This window comes from Lissotriton helveticus, chromosome 3_1 (genome assembly GCF_964261635.1).
Source record: "Lissotriton helveticus chromosome 3_1, aLisHel1.1, whole genome shotgun sequence".
In the NCBI taxonomy this organism is placed as follows: Eukaryota; Metazoa; Chordata; class Amphibia; order Caudata; family Salamandridae; genus Lissotriton; species Lissotriton helveticus.
Genome location: NC_136061.1, coordinates 199,960,080 through 199,979,250, shown reverse-complemented (window position 1 = coordinate 199,979,250; position 19,171 = coordinate 199,960,080).

The window sequence follows — 19,171 nt, the reverse complement described above, 5'->3', positions numbered from 1 at the left end:
TATCATACCAAACATCCCAGGAAAGTCAGGAAATTTGGCCTAGTGACGGGAACCTCGAATAAACTTAAAGCGGCAGGTCTAGGTGGGGCTCAGGCTGTTAAGGTTGTGACGCCCACTGGCGGTCCACCAAGTAATTCAACTGATATTTTGGCGACGGAGCCTGCCGTTACTATTTGCCCAGATTCATCCTTACTCGTGTAGATAGAGAAACTGATGAAAGCCCTACTGACTCTCATTCTTGAACGAGTCAAAAGGCTAGCGGACCGTCTGGATAGCTTCGAACAAGCCAATTAGACAACTTCTTTTCAGCAAAATCCCTAATTAAAACGCACTCTAGGACCGGGACCAGTAACATAGGGGGGGCCCATGTGGTTACAACTACCGCTATTACTCTACAAGATTCTTCCAATATAAGGGGGCTGTCTAGCGGGGCAGCTGTCCTAGAGTCTCTTCCTTCGGCCGCTGACACTGCCAAAGGGGGCCTTCGATCCTCAGGTCAATCCCAAAAGATTAACCCCCACCCCTTGGACCATTCTCGGGTAAATACATCCCAACACAAGGAGCGCGCAGTCAGTAAGGCTACGGTTACAACCGTTAGATCTACACCTGGGAACCCAGGAACCAATAACTGTATCAACCATAACCCCTTAGTCCAATCCACACTGACTTGTCCCGTCGTTCTCCCCTCAAGCCAGTTCGACTCAGCTCCTTCTAAATTACCCCGTAGAATTCCTCCCATGGATCTGCCTCCAGACTGTTACCCCTTTGTTGCCATTCTTACCAACGTACCACCGTTGTTGGTTGGGCAGCAAGAATCCTTCCAGATGCTAAAAAATAAAACCATGCACTGGTTAAGGACTAACAGACCACTGCCCAGGGAAGTCGACGGGCTGATTCTTGTGGTCAGAAGGGTAGGCTGGGTAAGCAGTAGTCACAAGCGCTTTGAGGGGGACTGCGTGGTTGTAAACTTTAAGGATCCCAGGGTTGCTCAGTTGATTTCTAACCAGAACCTAGGCACTAGTAGTGCTGGTATTGGAGTAGTCAATCTGACCTTTTTCTATCCAAGAACAGTGGGCATACATTTCGGTATAACCCCTGAAGAAAGCTGTTACCATAATTTTCCAACTCCTGGTCTCGATCCCTTTGCTGTGTCTTACCATCAAAACTCATGGCTGGGGATTTACGGAAGAACTACAGGTTACTGAAATGATATTCGCCCAGGGTCAGTCTCTCTATCCCCGGGCATGAGCCCTCAGTTGGATTCCTGCTCCTTGGTGAATATCGCCAACAGTGGGATTCCCACCTCCACTGAGGGCGGTCCCCAGCCTCAGGGTGATAGTCCTGGTAATGGGTCTGAGGGAGGAAGTAGAGTAATTTGCTCACCTCCCGAGGGAGGGCAGGATACCAACCTCGTTTTTTATGCCGAGCCAATTATGGCAGAACCTGTCATAAAGGTCCTTAGTTGGAATGTTGCTGGGATTGCGAGGAAGTTGGCTCTTCCGGAATGGAATATCTTAGTGGAGGGTTTCTCCATTTGTATCTTCCAAGAAACCTGGAGTATGGAACCGTGCCACAAGGTAGGATATTCATCATTCTTTTTGCCAGCAATTCCTTCCCCTTCTGGGAAAGGTCGCCCCTCTGGAGGTCTCCTTATTTGGGTCGACATTTCACTTGGTTGTCAGGTCGCCCAGCGCGTGACCAATTCACTCGACCTTTTGAGCATATCACTTACAGGACCCAAGAGAGGGCCAGCCCTTAACATTTTTAACATCTATGTTAGGGGTTTAAAGGGAGGCTTGTTGTCCCCCATTGTGTCTGAATTAGAATCCCGGTTAAGAGGGGGCCCAGACAGTTCCCATGTTCTAGTCGCAGGTAATTTTAATTGTATGTTCGAGCCTCTTGGGCTGGAGGATTCCCTAGGGACTGCTGAGGAAGACACCAGAAGAGGGATACCAGTTTTAACCATACCCCCTATCAGAAGGTGGTCCCAAGTGGCTGTCCAAATCTATTCCCTAACCCTGGAATTCGATCTTAGGGCAGCGAATGGCAGGACGTCTTCGGATTCCTCCGGAGCACATACCTATAACAGGGTGGGTCACACGTCCAGAATAGACTATATCCTTCTTGATGCTAACTCTTGGGACCACTTGTTGGATATGGAGGTACTCCCTACAGTAGAAAGCGACCATAGTCTGCTTTCCCTTGCTCTGCGTCCCTTTTGGTCGGAGCATTTAGGAGTAGACGCGACCTCCCTAGCATCTGTGCATCAGGAGCTTTACCCCTCTAATTGTGGCAGCCGTCTAAAATGGGGTAATATTGTCATGGACCAAGAGAAAGTCTTATCCATCTCAATACTCTTGACCTCTGCCCAGTCCAGGCTAGCTGACCCCTCATTACATCCAGAGGAAGTAACGTCACTCTTTTGTGCTACCACTGAGGCCCTGAGCGAACTCTTTTATCTTCCTAACATGGGTCCTCAAGTTGGAAAGCCCAAACCTAGGCAGAACCCTTACGCCTGGTACACAAAAAAATGTAGGGAGATGAAAAGTCTTTTAATTAGCGCAGTGAAGAGCAGGTCGTTGGGCGACATACGACTGGCTAGGAAAAACTACTCACTGACTGTGACTGCAGCAAAGAAGGAATGGGAGGATTGCTTCTGGGAGGATCTGAGGAAAGCACATTTGAATAGGGATGCAAGAGGATTTTGGACCCTATTAAGAACCAGAGATAGGCCAGATAGTACACTGATGACGTGTAATATACCCCCACAGAGCTGGGTTAACCACTTTTCATTACTATACACTGCAAGTGACCGATCTACTAACAATGCACCCCCCACAGGAATTCTCATAACTGGACTAGAGACCGATCCTTTACTGAGAGAGAGGTGTTGGACGCAATCATAACCCTGGTTCCGCTAAAAGCAGCAGGTCCTGACGGGTTACCTGGTGATGTAATACGGGCAAGCCCGAAGGAGTGGGGGACTCTCATATCCTCTCTGTTAAATGCCATCAACGAGGGCGCGCCTATACCTGAATCCTGGAAGGGGCCAGAGGTTGTCCCGATATACAAGAAGGGGTGTCGGGACAACCCTGCCAATTACCGGCCAATAAGTTTAATTGACTCCACCCAAAAACTAGCGGGGAAGGTGATATTGAGAAGGATGCTTGAATGGATGGACGACAATAACATTCTGTCGGACCTCCAAGCCGGCTTTCGATCTGGTACCGGGACCATCGAGCAGGCCTTCAAATTAACTCTTCTCCACTGGAAGGTGGTGGTGCTGGGTGGGGGCAGTCTATACCTGGCCTTCATAGACTTAAAAACCGCTTTCGACCTGGTTCCCAGAGAGAAACTATGGAAGGTCTTGGTGGACCTAGGGTTGCCCTCTTACATTCTTTCCCTGCTGTTAAAACGTCACGATGGTAATTTTGCACAGGTGCGCTGGGGCGCTAAGGGCGAAAAAACAGAAAGAATTCCTGTAGGTAGGGGAGTACGAACAAGGATGTGTCCTGGCGCCCACTCTGTTTTCGCTCTACGTAAACGGAGTGGTTGAACATCTACTTGGCACTCTCTCGGACGCTCCCTCCTTGGCAGGCAAACGGATCCCCACTTTGCTTTTTGCGGACGACACTCTCCTCATCTCACAGTCCCCTATGGGACTACAAAGCCTTTTAAATAGCTTCCATGAGTTTTGTAGGAAGCTTGGCAGACTCCCGACCTTGAACTCAGAGCCACTGGAGAGAGTTTCCGAGTTTGATTATTTGGGTATCCGCCTCAATGACTCCCTCTCCTGGAAAGCCCATATCTACAAAATGCTACTGGGTCACAAAAGGGTAGGGGGAGCTCTCCTTAAGAAACAACGCTCCTCATCTTGTAAACCCATTGCCCCAGTGGTGGATATATATAAAGCAAGAGGGGTCAGTGCTGCATTGTATGGGGCAGAATTGTGGGGTACCTGCAACTTGGATCCAATAGTCAAATCGGAAAATATGTTTCTGAAAGACCTGATGGCACTGCCACGAAGTACTCCAACTGTACCAGTGCTATTGGATCTAGGCTGTAGACCCATTTGGGATCAAGCTAAACTTCGCCCACTGCTTTTGTGGACAAGGTTATGGCGGGTGCCTGAACTAGCCTCCTATGCGGGGGCTGTGTCTAAGGTCATGGACACGCCAGGGTGGTCGAGGATTAAATGGTTGAGGGATGTCAAAAGATTACTATCTGCCCCACCCAAGGCCATTATTAAAAAATTGTATTGGGATTGGGTCTCTGCAAAGTTACATCAAGACTCACGCCATCCCAACACAACAGTGGATTTTGTGAGAATTAAGGATGTGATGGCATACGAACCCTACCTAGACATTATTACCACCCCGTTTGACCGCACTCTGTATTTTAAGTTCCGTGTGGGGACTTTACCAGTAGGGGAGCTAGTCGCCCGCTGGAAGGGGTCCCAGCAAATTTTGCCCTTTTGTGCATCATGTCCAACTCGCGTAGAGTCAGTTGCCCATATTTTCTTTGAATGCCCAGACTATCGTGTCCCGCGATCCCGTTGGCTTAAACCCCTTTGTAGATTGCTGGGCATTCGCCAATGTATAGTAGCAATGCGTATTTTAATGACTGACACAACCCCCGCGATTGTATGTGCTGTGTCAAAATTTTTAAAATGGGTTTGGTTGATTCGTAATAGAAGGCTTTCTGTATCAATTTAATCCTTATTTTAACTCGTCTAATAACTATTGTAACTGTTTTTATGTACCTGTGTATAATAGATTGTATGATATTTTTTTTAATTGTTGGTTTGTATTGCTTTTATGGTATTTGTATACCGAAATAAAGCCTATCAATCAATCAATCAAAAGAAAGATCCAGCCTTCACAACAGGGGGTTCAGATTGCACCCCATGCCTCCACAAAAAAGACTGTTTTTAATTTCATCCTGAACGGGAGGAGGGCTTGTTCCTTGCGTATATATTCACCGGCAGGTTGGTCCAAATATGGGGGATGGATGAGGAGAAGGCTCTTCCTCCTTTCGACTACTTGTTAAATCGTGAGCAGGTCAAAAGGTTGACCTCAGAGGACCGTAGCGCCCTACTAGGAGTATAGTTGGCAAGACGGTCCTTGATGTAGCAAGTGACTCAGCCTTAGATGGCTTTATGTGCGATACAGAGGCCTTAAAATGTTGCTCTCTGTCCTACGGGGAGCCAATGCAATTGTTTAAGGAGGGGCGATGCATGTGTTCGTCTGGGAGCTCTAAAGATAAGCCTAGCAGCGTCATTCATAATCACCTGCAATCTATTCAGAAGGTTACCTGGGAGGCCGATTTACAGGGCATTCCCGTAGTCAAGTCGTGATAGTATCAGAGCAGATACTGCCATTTTAAGTGTATTGAAGGTGAGTAATGGGGCGAGCTTACGCAGCTATCTCAGCATGCCTGTGCATGCTCCCACAACTGTCGATACCTGTTGGGTCATAGTGAGCTTGGCATCGATTTTGATACCCAGACTTTTTACAGCCACAGCCGACTCTGGGTAGGTGCCAAGCTCTTGCGGCCAAAAGAGCTCTTTCCACTGATTAGATTCTGAAGTGACGGCCAATACTTCTGTTTTATCAGGGTTGATTTTAAGGGAGTTGGCAGACAGTTAACCGTGAATTTCAAAATGTTTTGGAACCTTATATGGGCTGTCGTGGAGTTGTCTATCTGAATGACAATTTGGGTGTCATCAGCATAGTTATAGATTTGACATTCCATATAGTTCAGTGCCACTATCAGGGGCATAAAATAAAATTGGGGGGAGGCAAAACACCAACCAGAGACTCAAAATTAGGTGTGATAAAGGCCGCTTCATTGGAAGCAGGTGCATCCTACACAATGAAAACCCTTGGCCTGCGCCGCACAAAACTAGGCCTCACTAAATATGTAATTTCCTGACACACCCCCCACCCCCTCCCCTAAACTGGTTCCCCCAATCCGCAAAACAGTAAACAATTAGCAAAACGTCAATTTGCCTCTCCACCTGGCTACACACTTTCTTGTGCTTGACCTACCCCCCGATAATCCAAACAGATCTCCTACACTTCCCACATATATTAGGAAAAACCGCCACTCGAGGGACGTGCTAACGGCTCTCGTCCCCCCCCAGGACTCCTGCACTTTCGGGCACCCGTGCCCACCAATGCCTTGCTCCAGAGCCTCCAGCAAGTGTACCACCTACAGATCCGCTCCGTGCGGACAGGTGTACCCCCTTCCCCCTGAAATTACACTGCCCCATACCCCATCTCTGGGTGCTCCATCCTGTCAAAACCGCCCTACTCCTCAAAACTCACCGTTCCCACTAAACTTCCTCATGGCCCACTATGGCCGCTGGCCTCTCAAACCCCCCTACCCCAACGCCCTTGACCTAAAATCTGACAGTTGACAAGACCCTCGCCGACCTGCGTCGACTCCCCCTGCTCCTGCTGACGCTACCACACCCCTGCCTCTCTGCCCTCTACCGTCGCAAGTCCCCCCCTGTCCAGTCATAGCTCCGACAGGCGTGCTTCCATGGCCACGGAGTCGAGCTCTGTACCGACGACTGACAGCACCAAACTGGGACCGTGCTTCCTCTCTGGCGCCCTGGGCACGCCCAGGTAAACCTCAAGGCCCGTAACCGTCCAGCTCCGCTGGCAGTCCATCGAAACCTGGCCGTCCCACCAGAAAGAAGTCACCAGATAGTGCGCCACCGCCAGAGCCTGTCTGGCAGGAAACCCACTGCAAAAGCACTGAATGTCACACACCGCGCACCCGAAATCGAACATCCCATATGCAGCGCCGTCACCCCCCACGCCAACCATGTAGCACCCACGCCTCAGGCGGGCGTGGTTCCATGGCCCGGAGTCGAGCTCAACAACAAGCGAGGACAGCACCGTCTGGGACCGCACGTCTTTTCTGGCGCCAGGGGCATCTCCCGGCAAGCCACGAGGCCCGTAAAAACCGACCAGCTGCCGCTGGCAGTCCGTCAAACCCGGCCGTCCCACCAGAAAGAAGTCACCAGATAGTGCGCCACCGCCAGAGCCTGTCCGCCAGGAAACCCACTGCAAAAGCACTGAAAAATCTAGGCAGGGAGGTCGTGCCCTAGCTCACACTGGACCTGTTCTCTGGAACTTACTGCCCCAGACATTAAAACAGATCACTAATCATCTAACCTTCCGAAAAACTCTTAAAACCCATCTCTTCATAAATAATTAAAACATTTAATCAATTCCAATCAGTCACTCTTGAACATGTACCAGCACAATCTGTGTTCCTTCCACTGGCAAAAGCGCGGAGATACCCCTCCGGGGGTCTATTCAGGCGCTCTACAAGAGCATAAAATAAAATAAATAAATGTCACACACCGCGCACCCGAAATCGAACATCCCATATGCAGCTCCGCCGCCCCCCACGCCAACCATGCAGCCCCCATGCCCCGGCGGGCGGGGTTCCATGGCCTGGAGTCGAGCTCAACAACAAGCGAGGACAGCACCGTCTGGGACCGCACGTCTTCTCTGGCGCCAGGGGCATCCCCCAGCAAGCCACGAGGCCCGTAAAACCGACCAGCTGCCGCTGGCAGTCCGTCAAACCCGGCCGTCCCACCAGAAAGAAGTCATCCAGATCAGGTGTCACCGTGTCAGAGCCTGTCCGCCATGCAAAGCCCCACTGCCACCAAAAACTGCTCGCCCCCACAACGCACCTGAAAGCGGGTTGCCCAGCAAGAAAGGCTAGATTTTAAGAATGACAAGTACGTCTGAAAGGCAAGTAACGCTGGGGCAAAGACAGTCACATGTCCGGCCAGTGACAAATGGAAGCTTTAATATTAGTAATTAATATAGTGCGCTCCATTTGAGTCTGTAATATCCCAATACAAGTATATGGTATACAAGATTCTGAAGCAACTCTAGAATTCTAAAAGCACAGAAACAGGAATTCAGTCTGACACAATGAATCTAAGCCTCATTTGGACAGGGCTAAAGGCCTGACACGGAGCCTTTCCCAGTGTTTAGCTTGCCAGGTGCCTAAGAATGCCGAAGCGCTGTGTGATTGTTGAATCAACCTACAATATCTATTGCATCCTCTACTGCACACTACCTAAAGAGCATTCTATTGAAGAGTTCTTGCAGTCTATAGATCGGCCGTGACCTAGCGCCAGATTCCACTAAGATTGCCAAAAGGTACAGAGAGGACCTGAAATAATCATTATTTCTTGGATTAGCGCTGTGTTCTGGCTCGCGCTTCTTTTTAAAAGCACCCTATTTTGTATTTGAGTTTCCTTTTGCTTTTATTCCCCCTGATTTTAATGTGCTGCTGCGACCCCCCCTGGCCCTCACCGCATATAAAAAAAAGTAAAAGCACCGCTACTTTGCGGGTCCGGGCTCCGGGGCTCCTGGGTCACGTGACGACGCCATCTTGGGAAGGCTGTTCCCTTCCTTTGCTTGGGGGTTAGCGCGCTAGCGCTTCTCACCGCCACTCGCCTACTTAAGGTGAGCGTTGACACGGGGTCAGCCTGGAGAAGGTGATCACCGTGTTTGCTGAGATTTCTTGGATTGGCGCTGTGTTCTGGCTCGCGCTTCTTTTTGAGAGAACCCTATTTTGTATTTGAGTTTCCTTTTGCTTTTGTTCCCTCTGGTTTTGGTGTGCTGCTGCGCCCCCCCCTGGCCCTCACCGCATGTGGAGGGAAGTGGAAGCGCCGCTACTTTGCGGGTCCGGGCTCCGGGGCTCCTGGGTCACGTGACGACGCCATCTTGGGAGGGCTGTTCCCTTCCTTTGCTTGGGGGTTAGCGCGCTAGCGCTTCTCACCGCCACTCGCCTACTTAAAGCTCGCCTGGAACGAAGCGGTCTCGCACAGCGGTCGCGCCCTCGCTACGCCTGAGTCTCGCCAGAGTCCTGCCCGTCTGCGCCCGTCAGCGCTAAGGCAGGGCTAGGGCAGGGGACTCTGGCTCTCCCAGGATGACATCTGCTGGGGACCTGCGTCTACTGCGTCGTGAGGTAAGAGACTGCCATCATGGCGCTCTGGATCCTCTTAGTGGGCCTTATCAGTGTCCCACCTGTTCTTTTAAACTTCCTAAGCCGTTGCCTATTATGAGTCTTCAATCTACACCTCCCTGTGTCCACAAGCCAGACTCTGCTCTAGGCTTAGTTACTCGACCCACTCTTAAAATTTACCATCTGAATGTTAGATCACTGGCATGTCACTCTCAAGAAGTATTCTCTTTGATCACAGATGAGAACCCCGATATCTTCTTTTTTACCGAAACCTGGCTGCATGACCAATCTATGGCTGTCATGAATTTAGCACTCCCAGTGGGATACAACATGCACTCACTCCACCATAATGCTAGAGGCGGAGGTATCGCAGTTGCGGTAAAAACAGGCTATCCTTGCGCCTGGCAACCTACCATCATAGCAGGGTGTGAGAGCGCGCATTATAACATCACAGTGAATCCCCACTTTACCTTCTCGGGACTACTAATCTATAGGCCTCCCGGTCCCGAGGGCGCTTTCCGTCATAGCCTCCCGGAGGTGGTCTCCTCTCTAGTCATGAAAACAGCTAATTTCACGATTATTGGTGACCTTAACCTGCATATGGATGCCCCACTTTCCAACTCGGTCCATAGCTTGTTAGCTGATCTTGAAGCATTCCAATTAATCCAAATGGTACAATTACCGACTCATACAGGCGGACATTTGCTAGATCCCTTCCTGACGAATATCTCCACCAATATTTCAGTGCTCCAACCTAGGCCTATGGCCTGGACCGATCATCATTTGATCGAAACTCATATTACCACTTTTATTTCTCCCCCTAGAAACAATACTCCTGATATTTTCAAACGGATGTATGACGTTACAACGCATACTTTTACCACGCCTACCATTACCACGCATTTTTTACAACGCAGGATCCATTACAACGCATACCATTACCACGCATGTATTTACAACGCATACACCTTTACAACGCATACAATTACAACGTAAGTATTGGTAAGTATATAATATTTTTTAATATTTAATTTAATTAAAATTAATATAATGTAATTTAATTAAATTTAATTAATTTAATTTAATTTACTTTAATTTAATTTAATTTAATTTAATGTAATGTAATTTAATTAATTTAATTTAATTTAATCAATTTAATTTAATGTAATTTAAATTTAATTATATTAAATTTTTACCCTGTACCCTTTTACCCAAAAACCCAAAACTGACCCTGAACCCAAAAAATACCCCTTTACCCAAAAACCCAAAACTGACCCTGAACCCTAAAAATACCCCTTTATCTAAAAACTCAAAACTGACCCTAAACCCTAAAAATACCCCTTTACCCAAAAACACAAAACTGACCCTGAACCCTAAAAATACCCCTTTACCCAAAAACCCAAAACTGACCCTGAACCCTAAAAATACCCCTTTACCCAAAAACTGAAAACTGACCCTAAACCCTAAAAATACCCCTTTACCCAAAAACTGAAAACTGACCCTGAACCCTAAAAATACCCCTTTACCCAAAAACTGAAAACTGACCCTGAACCCTAAAAATACCCCTTTACCCAAAAACCCAAAACTGACCCTGAACCCTAAAAATACCCCTTTACCCAAAAACTGAAAACTGACCCTGAACCCTAAAAATACCCCTTTACCCAAAAACTGAAAACTGACCCTGAACCCTAAAAATACCCCTTTACCCAAAAACTGAAAACTGACCCTGAACCCTAAAAATACCCCTTTACCCAAAAACTGAAAACTGACCCTAAACCCTAAAAATACCCCTTTACCCAAAAACTGAAAACTGACCCTAAACCCTAAAAATACCCCTTTACCCAAAAACTGAAAACTGACCCTAAACCCTAAAAATACCCCTTTACCCAAAAACTGAAAACTGACCCTGAACCCTAAAAATACCCCTTTACCCAAAAACCCAAAACTGACCCTGAACCCTAAAAATACCCCTTTACCAAAAAACCCAAATAATATTTTTAATAAAATAATATACTTACCAATACTTACGTTGTAATGGTATGCGTTGTAAAAGTACCTGCGTTGTAAATACATGCGTGGTAATGGTATGCGTTGTAATGGATCCTGCGTTGTAAAAAATGCGTGGTAATGGTAGGTCGTGGTAAAAGTTGCGTTGTAAAGGTTGTATACCTTTTCAAACGTCCCTGGAGAAACTTGAATTTAGAGCACTTTCACCATCTTCTGATGAAGCACCATCCTCAACCCCCTATTGAAGTTTCCCTTGGCTAGGATGTATGACGTTACAACGCATACTTTTACAACGCCTACCATTACCACGCATTTTTTACAACGCAGGATCCATTACAACGCATACCATTACCACGCATGTATTTACAACGCATATACCTTTACAACGCATACAATTACAACGTAAGTATTGGTAAGTATATAATATTTTTTAATATTTAATTTAATTAAAATTAATATAATGTAATTTAATTTAATTTAATTTAATTAATTTAATTTAATTTAATTTAATTTAATTTTATGTAATTTAATTAATTTAATTTAATTTAATCAATTTAATTTAATGTAATTTAAATTTAATTATATTTAATTTTTACCCTGTACCCTTTTACCCAAAAACCCAAAACTGACCCTGAACCCAAAAAATACCCCTTTACCCAAAAACCCAAAAACTGACCCTGAACCCTAAAAATACCCCTTTATCCAAAAACTCAAAACTGACCCTAAACCCTAAAAATACCCCTTTACCCAAAAACCCAAAACTGACCCTGAACCCTAAAAATACCCCTTTACCCAAAAACCCAAAACTGACCCTGAACCCTAAAAATACCCCTTTACCCAAAAACTGAAAACTGACCCTGAACCCTAAAAATACCCCTTTACCCAAAAACCCAAAACTGACCCTGAACCCTAAAAATACCCCTTTACCCAAAAACTGAAAACTGACCCTGAACCCTAAAAATACCCCTTTACCCACAAACTGAAAACTGACCCTGAACCCTAAAAATACCCCTTTACCCAAAAACTGAAAACTGACCCTGAACCCTAAAAATACCCCTTTACCCAAAAACTGAAAACTGACCCTAAACCCTAAAAATACCCCTTTACCCAAAAACTGAAAACTGACCCTGAACCCTAAAAATACCCCTTTACCCAAAAACTGAAAACTGACCCTGAACCCTAAAAATACCCCTTTACCCAAAAACCCAAAACTGACCCTGAACCCTAAAAATACCCCTTTACCCAAAAACTGAAAACTGACCCTGAACCCTAAAAATACCCCTTTACCCAAAAACTGAAAACTGACCCTGAACCCTAAAAATACCCCTTTACCCAAAAACTGAAAACTGACCCTGAACCCTAAAAATACCCCTTTACCCAAAAACTGAAAACTGACCCTAAACCCTAAAAATACCCCTTTACCCAAAAACTGAAAACTGACCCTGAACCCTAAAAATACCCCTTTACCCAAAAACTGAAAACTGACCCTAAACCCTAAAAATACCCCTTTACCCAAAAACTGAAAACTGACCCTAAACCCTAAAAATACCCCTTTACCCAAAAACTGAAAACTGACCCTGAACCCTAAAAATACCCCTTTACCCAAAAACCCAAAACTGACCCTGAACCCTAAAAATACCCCTTTACCAAAAAACCCAAATAATATTTTTAATAAAATAATATACTTACCAATACTTACGTTGTAATGGTATGCGTTGTAAAAGTACCTGCGTTGTAAATACATGCGTGGTAATGGTATGCGTTGTAATGGATCCTGCGTTGTAAAAAATGCGTGGTAATGGTAGGTCGTGGTAAAAGTTGCGTTGTAAAGGTTGTATACCTTTTCAAACGTCCCTGGAGAAACTTGAATTTAGAGCACTTTCACCATCTTCTGATGAAGCACCATCCTCAACCCCCTATTGAAGTTTCCCTTGGCTAGGATGTATGACGTTACAACGCATACTTTTACCACGCCTACCATTACCACGCATTTTTTACAACGCAGGATCCATTACAACGCATACCATTACCACGCATGTATTTACAACGCATATACCTTTACAACGCATACAATTACAACGTAAGTATTGGTAAGTATATAATATTTTTTCATATTTAATTTAATTAAAATTAATATAATGTAATTTAATTTAATTTAATTTAATTAATTTAATTTAATTTAATTTAATTTTATGTAATTTAATTAATTTAATTTAATTTAATCAATTTAATTTAATGTAATTTAAATTTAATTATATTTAATTTTTACCCTGTACCCTTTTACCCAAAAACCCAAAACTGACCCTGAACCCAAAAAATACCCCTTTACCCAAAAACCCAAAAACTGACCCTGAACCCTAAAAATACCCCTTTATCCAAAAACTCAAAACTGACCCTAAACCCTAAAAATACCCCTTTACCCAAAAACCCAAAACTGACCCTGAACCCTAAAAATACCCCTTTACCCAAAAACCCCAAACTGACCCTGAACCCTAAAAATACCCCTTTACCCAAAAACTGAAAACTGACCCTGAACCCTAAAAATACCCCTTTACCCAAAAACCCAAAACTGACCCTGAACCCTAAAAATACCCCTTTACCCAAAAACTGAAAACTGACCCTGAACCCTAAAAATACCCCTTTACCCACAAAATGAAAACTGACCCTGAACCCTAAAAATACCCCTTTACCCAAAAACTGAAAACTGACCCTGAACCCTAAAAATACCCCTTTACCCAAAAACTGAAAACTGACCCTAAACCCTAAAAATACCCCTTTACCCAAAAACTGAAAACTGACCCTGAACCCTAAAAATACCCCTTTACCCAAAAACTGAAAACTGACCCTGAACCCTAAAAATACCCCTTTACCCAAAAACCCAAAACTGACCCTGAACCCTAAAAATACCCCTTTACCCAAAAACTGAAAACTGACCCTGAACCCTAAAAATACCCCTTTACCCAAAAACTGAAAACTGACCCTGAACCCTAAAAATACCCCTTTACCCAAAAACTGAAAACTGACCCTGAACCCTAAAAATACCCCTTTACCCAAAAACTGAAAACTGACCCTAAACCCTAAAAATACCCCTTTACCCAAAAACTGAAAACTGACCCTGAACCCTAAAAATACCCCTTTACCCAAAAACTGAAAACTGACCCTAAACCCTAAAAATACCCCTTTACCCAAAAACTGAAAACTGACCCTAAACCCTAAAAATACCCCTTTACCCAAAAACTGAAAACTGACCCTGAACCCTAAAAATACCCCTTTACCCAAAAACCCAAAACTGACCCTGAACCCTAAAAATACCCCTTTACCAAAAAACCCAAATAATATTTTTAATAAAATAATATACTTACCAATACTTACGTTGTAATGGTATGCGTTGTAAAAGTACCTGCGTTGTAAATACATGCGTGGTAATGGTATGCGTTGTAATGGATCCTGCGTTGTAAAAAATGCGTGGTAATGGTAGGTCGTGGTAAAAGTTGCGTTGTAAAGGTTGTATACCTTTTCAAACGTCCCTGGAGAAACTTGAATTTAGAGCACTTTCACCATCTTCTGATGAAGCACCATCCTCAACCCCCTATTGAAGTTTCCCTTGGCTAGGATGTATGACGTTACAACGCATACTTTTACCACGCCTACCATTACCACGCATTTTTTACAACGCAGGATCCATTACAACGCATACCATTACCACGCATGTATTTACAACGCATATACCTTTACAACGCATACAATTACAACGTAAGTATTGGTAAGTATATAATATTTTTTAATATTTAATTTAATTAAAATTAATATAATGTAATTTAATTTAATTTAATTTAATTAATTTAATTTAATTTAATTTAATTTAATTTTATGTAATTTAATTAATTTAATTTAATTTAATCAATTTAATTTAATGTAATTTAAATTTAATTATATTTAATTTTTACCCTGTACCCTTTTACCCAAAAACCCAAAACTGACCCTGAACCCTAAAAATACCCCTTTACCCAAAAACCCAAAACTGACCCTGAACCCTAAAAATACCCCTTTACCCAAAAACTGAAAACTGACCCTGAACCCTAAAAATACCCCTTTACCCAAAAACCCAAAACTGACCCTGAACCCTAAAAATACCCCTTTACCCAAAAACTGAAAACTGACCCTGAACCCTAAAAATACCCCTTTACCCACAAACTGAAAACTGACCCTGAACCCTAAAAATACCCCTTTACCCAAAAACTGAAAACTGACCCTGAACCCTAAAAATACCCCTTTACCCAAAAACTGAAAACTGACCCTAAACCCTAAAAATACCCCTTTACCCAAAAACTGAAAACTGACCCTGAACCCTAAAAATACCCCTTTACCCAAAAACTGAAAACTGACCCTAAACCCTAAAAATACCCCTTTACCCAAAAACTGAAAACTGACCCTGAACCCTAAAAATACCCCTTTACCCCAAAACTGAAAACTGACCCTGAACCCTAAAAATACCCCTTTACCCAAAAACCCAAAACTGACCCTGAACCCTAAAAATACCCCTTTACCAAAAAACCCAAATAATATTTTTAATAAAATAATATACTTACCAATACTTACGTTGTAATGGTATGCGTTGTAAAAGTACCTGCGTTGTAAATACATGCGTGGTAATGGTATGCGTTGTAATGGATCCTGCGTTGTAAAAAATGCGTGATAGCTTCTGTGAGTGGATAAATCACTCACTAGATATTCTTATACCGGCCAGGTGGAGTAAGACTCGATCAAGTCCCTCTAGCCCTTGGTACGACGAATCCCTTAAGATGCTTAAATCTTCTTGTAAAAAAGCGGAACGTGCATGGCGCAAAACTTATGACGCTGACCTCAAGTCGGCCTATAGGGCCTGCACTAGAGTGTACCATCGGGCCATATGCATAGCCAGGGCTGCCTTCTATTCTCAGGAGATAAAGAACAGTACGAATCCTACCAAGGTTATCTTTAGGGTATGCAAGGACCTCACAAGTAAAAAGACTGCCACTACTACTCTTGAAGCTTCCTTGGCACATTGTGAGGATCTGGCCTCGTTCTTTGTTGAAAAGGTGGAGGCCATTTACAGGTCATTCTCTCAGTCCCCCATCAGTGAGAATATTATCGCACCAATGGTCCCTAAACCACTGTTAATCATTCCCAGCCCCACTTTAGAGGAGTTCAAAGCCTTGACGATAAAAGTCAAATCCGGTTCACCGGATGACCCTATGAGACCCACTCAATTTTGGGAACTCGCCGAGTGCTGCTACCCGGCCATGCATAGTCTTATCGATCTCTCCTTTAACACCAGTAGTGTTCCCACTGCCTGGAAGCAGGCTACTATCATCCCTATTCTTAAAAAGCCCTCCCTTTACCCTACAAAATCAGAACACTATCGGCCTATCTCCCTTCTCCCTTGGCTAGCTAAATTAGCAGACGCGCATGCTAATCACACTCTATCATCTCACCTGCAGGAAGCTAATATACTGGACAATTCCCAGAATGGGTTCGGAGCGGGCCACAGTACCGAGACCGCTCTCTTGGTTGCGGTGGAGCACATCAGGAAGATGCTGGACCAGGGTCAGACGGCGGCACTGATCCTATTGGATCTCAGTGCCGCCTTTGACACGGTTTCCCATCAGATCCTTATGCATCGTCTTGTGGAAGCAGGAGTTGGAGAGGTAGCACTTGAGTTTCTTACGGATCGAACCTTCAAAGTATCTACACCACCCTATGTCTCCGCCCCTCGCCCCATTCGTCAGGGTGTCCCGCAGGGTTCGGCCCTCAGCCCTACCCTATTTAATTTGTATGTTCAGCCGCTGGCGGAGGTAGCCCACAGTTATGGTCTCACCATGGTGTCATACGCCGATGACACGCAGCTGGCGGTGGCACTTAATGGTGATTCCAACATGGATGCCCCTACCTTTCAGTCTGCTCTTAAAGCTGTGGCAGGCTGGATGGCGAATAATCGACTCCAACTCAATGCCTCTAAGACCGAGGTCATCATCTTTGGTAGGGAAAGTGGGCTATGGGGAGACCAATGGTGGCCATCCGAGTTGGGCCCTGTTCCCACTCCTGTAGCTGAAGTTAGAAATCTTGGGGTGTGGCTCGACGACAAACTTTCCTTCACTCCCCACACTAAACGTGTAGCTGGTACATGTTTTGGTGCCCTGCAGTGCCTCCGACCTATCTTCAAATTTTTTGATGCGGACACCAGACAGATCATAGTCCAAGCTTTGGTTCTCACCAGATTGGACTACGCCAGCTCTCTGTTTTTGGGCGTGAATCAGGCAGAACTAGCTCGTCTTCAGCGGGTTCAAAATGCGGCGGCCAGGATGCTGGTCGGCCTTCCGAAGTTCGTCTCTGCTCGTCGAACCATTCAAGATCTCCACTGGTTACCTGTAGGTCAAAGAATTAAGTTTAAAGCTCTCTGCTTAACCTTTAAAATTCTTAAGTTAGACTCCCCTCCTATCCTCTCACAGACAATCCTTCACTATGCTCCTTTCAGAGCCCTTCGATCCTCAGGGTTAAATCTAGCCATTGTTCCACGTTTTAAAAAAGCTAGAATGGGTGGACGTTCTTTCTCAGTGTTGGCGGCAGCTCTCTGGAACTCTTTGCCTGCCCCACTCCGTTCCTTCCCTGACCTGCTCCCTTTTAGGAAGGCATTAAAAACCTTCCTATTTTCCGTAGTTTAGTCCCATTCCTGTCTGGTTGCCTCTGCTGTGTTGTGTTTCACTATCTCCTAAAGCGCCGGGACGCCTCTTGGCTGCGGCATCTGCGCGCTATATAAAATAAAATAACATAACATAACATAACATAACATATACACGTCTTGTTTAAGTAATTATCATACGAAGCCAAACCCTAAAGCTATGGTCAGCAGACAGCCCATTCCCTGGGCGCCACAAAGCAGCCGTCTTGCGCTGATATTTGCCCCCAACACAACATGCCCCCAGGCTGAGGACTCCTGCATTGCTAAATACTTCCAACTCTCAGACCAGAGTTTTAAATTCGCCCAAGCAGCATCACCTGTACTTATGTTGAAGAAATCTACCTGTTACCCATACTTGCGTGGATATTACACCTTTAAATTGACAAGGGGGTTGGGGTCAAAACCATGTGGTTTAGCAAACAGAGCACAAGGGGCCCACACATCCAGGAATGATACTCACTTTCTTATGATTTACACACAGTTCCACCATGCCACTCAATTCCATGCCACATAATTCTAACCCACACCCTATAATTCCACATCAGAAAACAGAATAATCCACACCACGCCTGTAAAGAAGCAGTGGATGGAGAGTACAAAATACATTCAATGGTCACCAAAGAATGTCAAAGAAAACATCATTAAGGCACAACAAGTGTACAAAAGAAATTTTGATAAAAGGCATGTCACAAGGGTGGACAAACTTGTTGTGGGTGATTGGGTAAAAACTAAGAAGGTGGAAAAAGTTGCAATAGGAGAATGTGCATTTTCAAAACCATGTAGAGGTCCCTACAGAATCCCCTCTACATTCTTTATTCTACGAATGATGTTGTTGCATTCCAAACCTGGCATGCTCCAACATGACAACGCCACAGAATTCCACTCCCTACCTCCTAATTACACTCCACCAATGGCCTTGCACATCCTACAATTCGTCTCCGCCCTATCCACTACCCACTCTATACTACTCTCTACTAATCTACACTACTCACTAACTACTATCGCCTACCACTCAATCCCCTCTACTCTATTCATGCACACCTCTAACACTAAACTAGCACTCTCTACCAACTGTCAAACACCGCTTATACTCTCAACTACTCTCTAAAGGCCACCTATAGCCCCTGGGCCATGCTTTGTCCCCGAATTTGCCCCGTCAAAGCGGTACCCCACCAACAGAGTACGGAAGAACTGCGAGCTGCCCAGAATGCCGTAATACCCCGTCACCCGAGATCGGAACTGACCGGAACCCACCCGCAGCACAGGTCCCCTGGAACACACCGTGAGCTACCCGAACAATACGCCGACCTCCGTACCCACACAAGTGCCACGCCTGCCCACGGAAATCCCGCCCCCACATTCAAGTGTCCATCCAGCAGTGCCATATCCCACCTCTCCTCACTGCCTGCCCGCTCCCGCAACCTGCAACCCAGACCCCTTTGT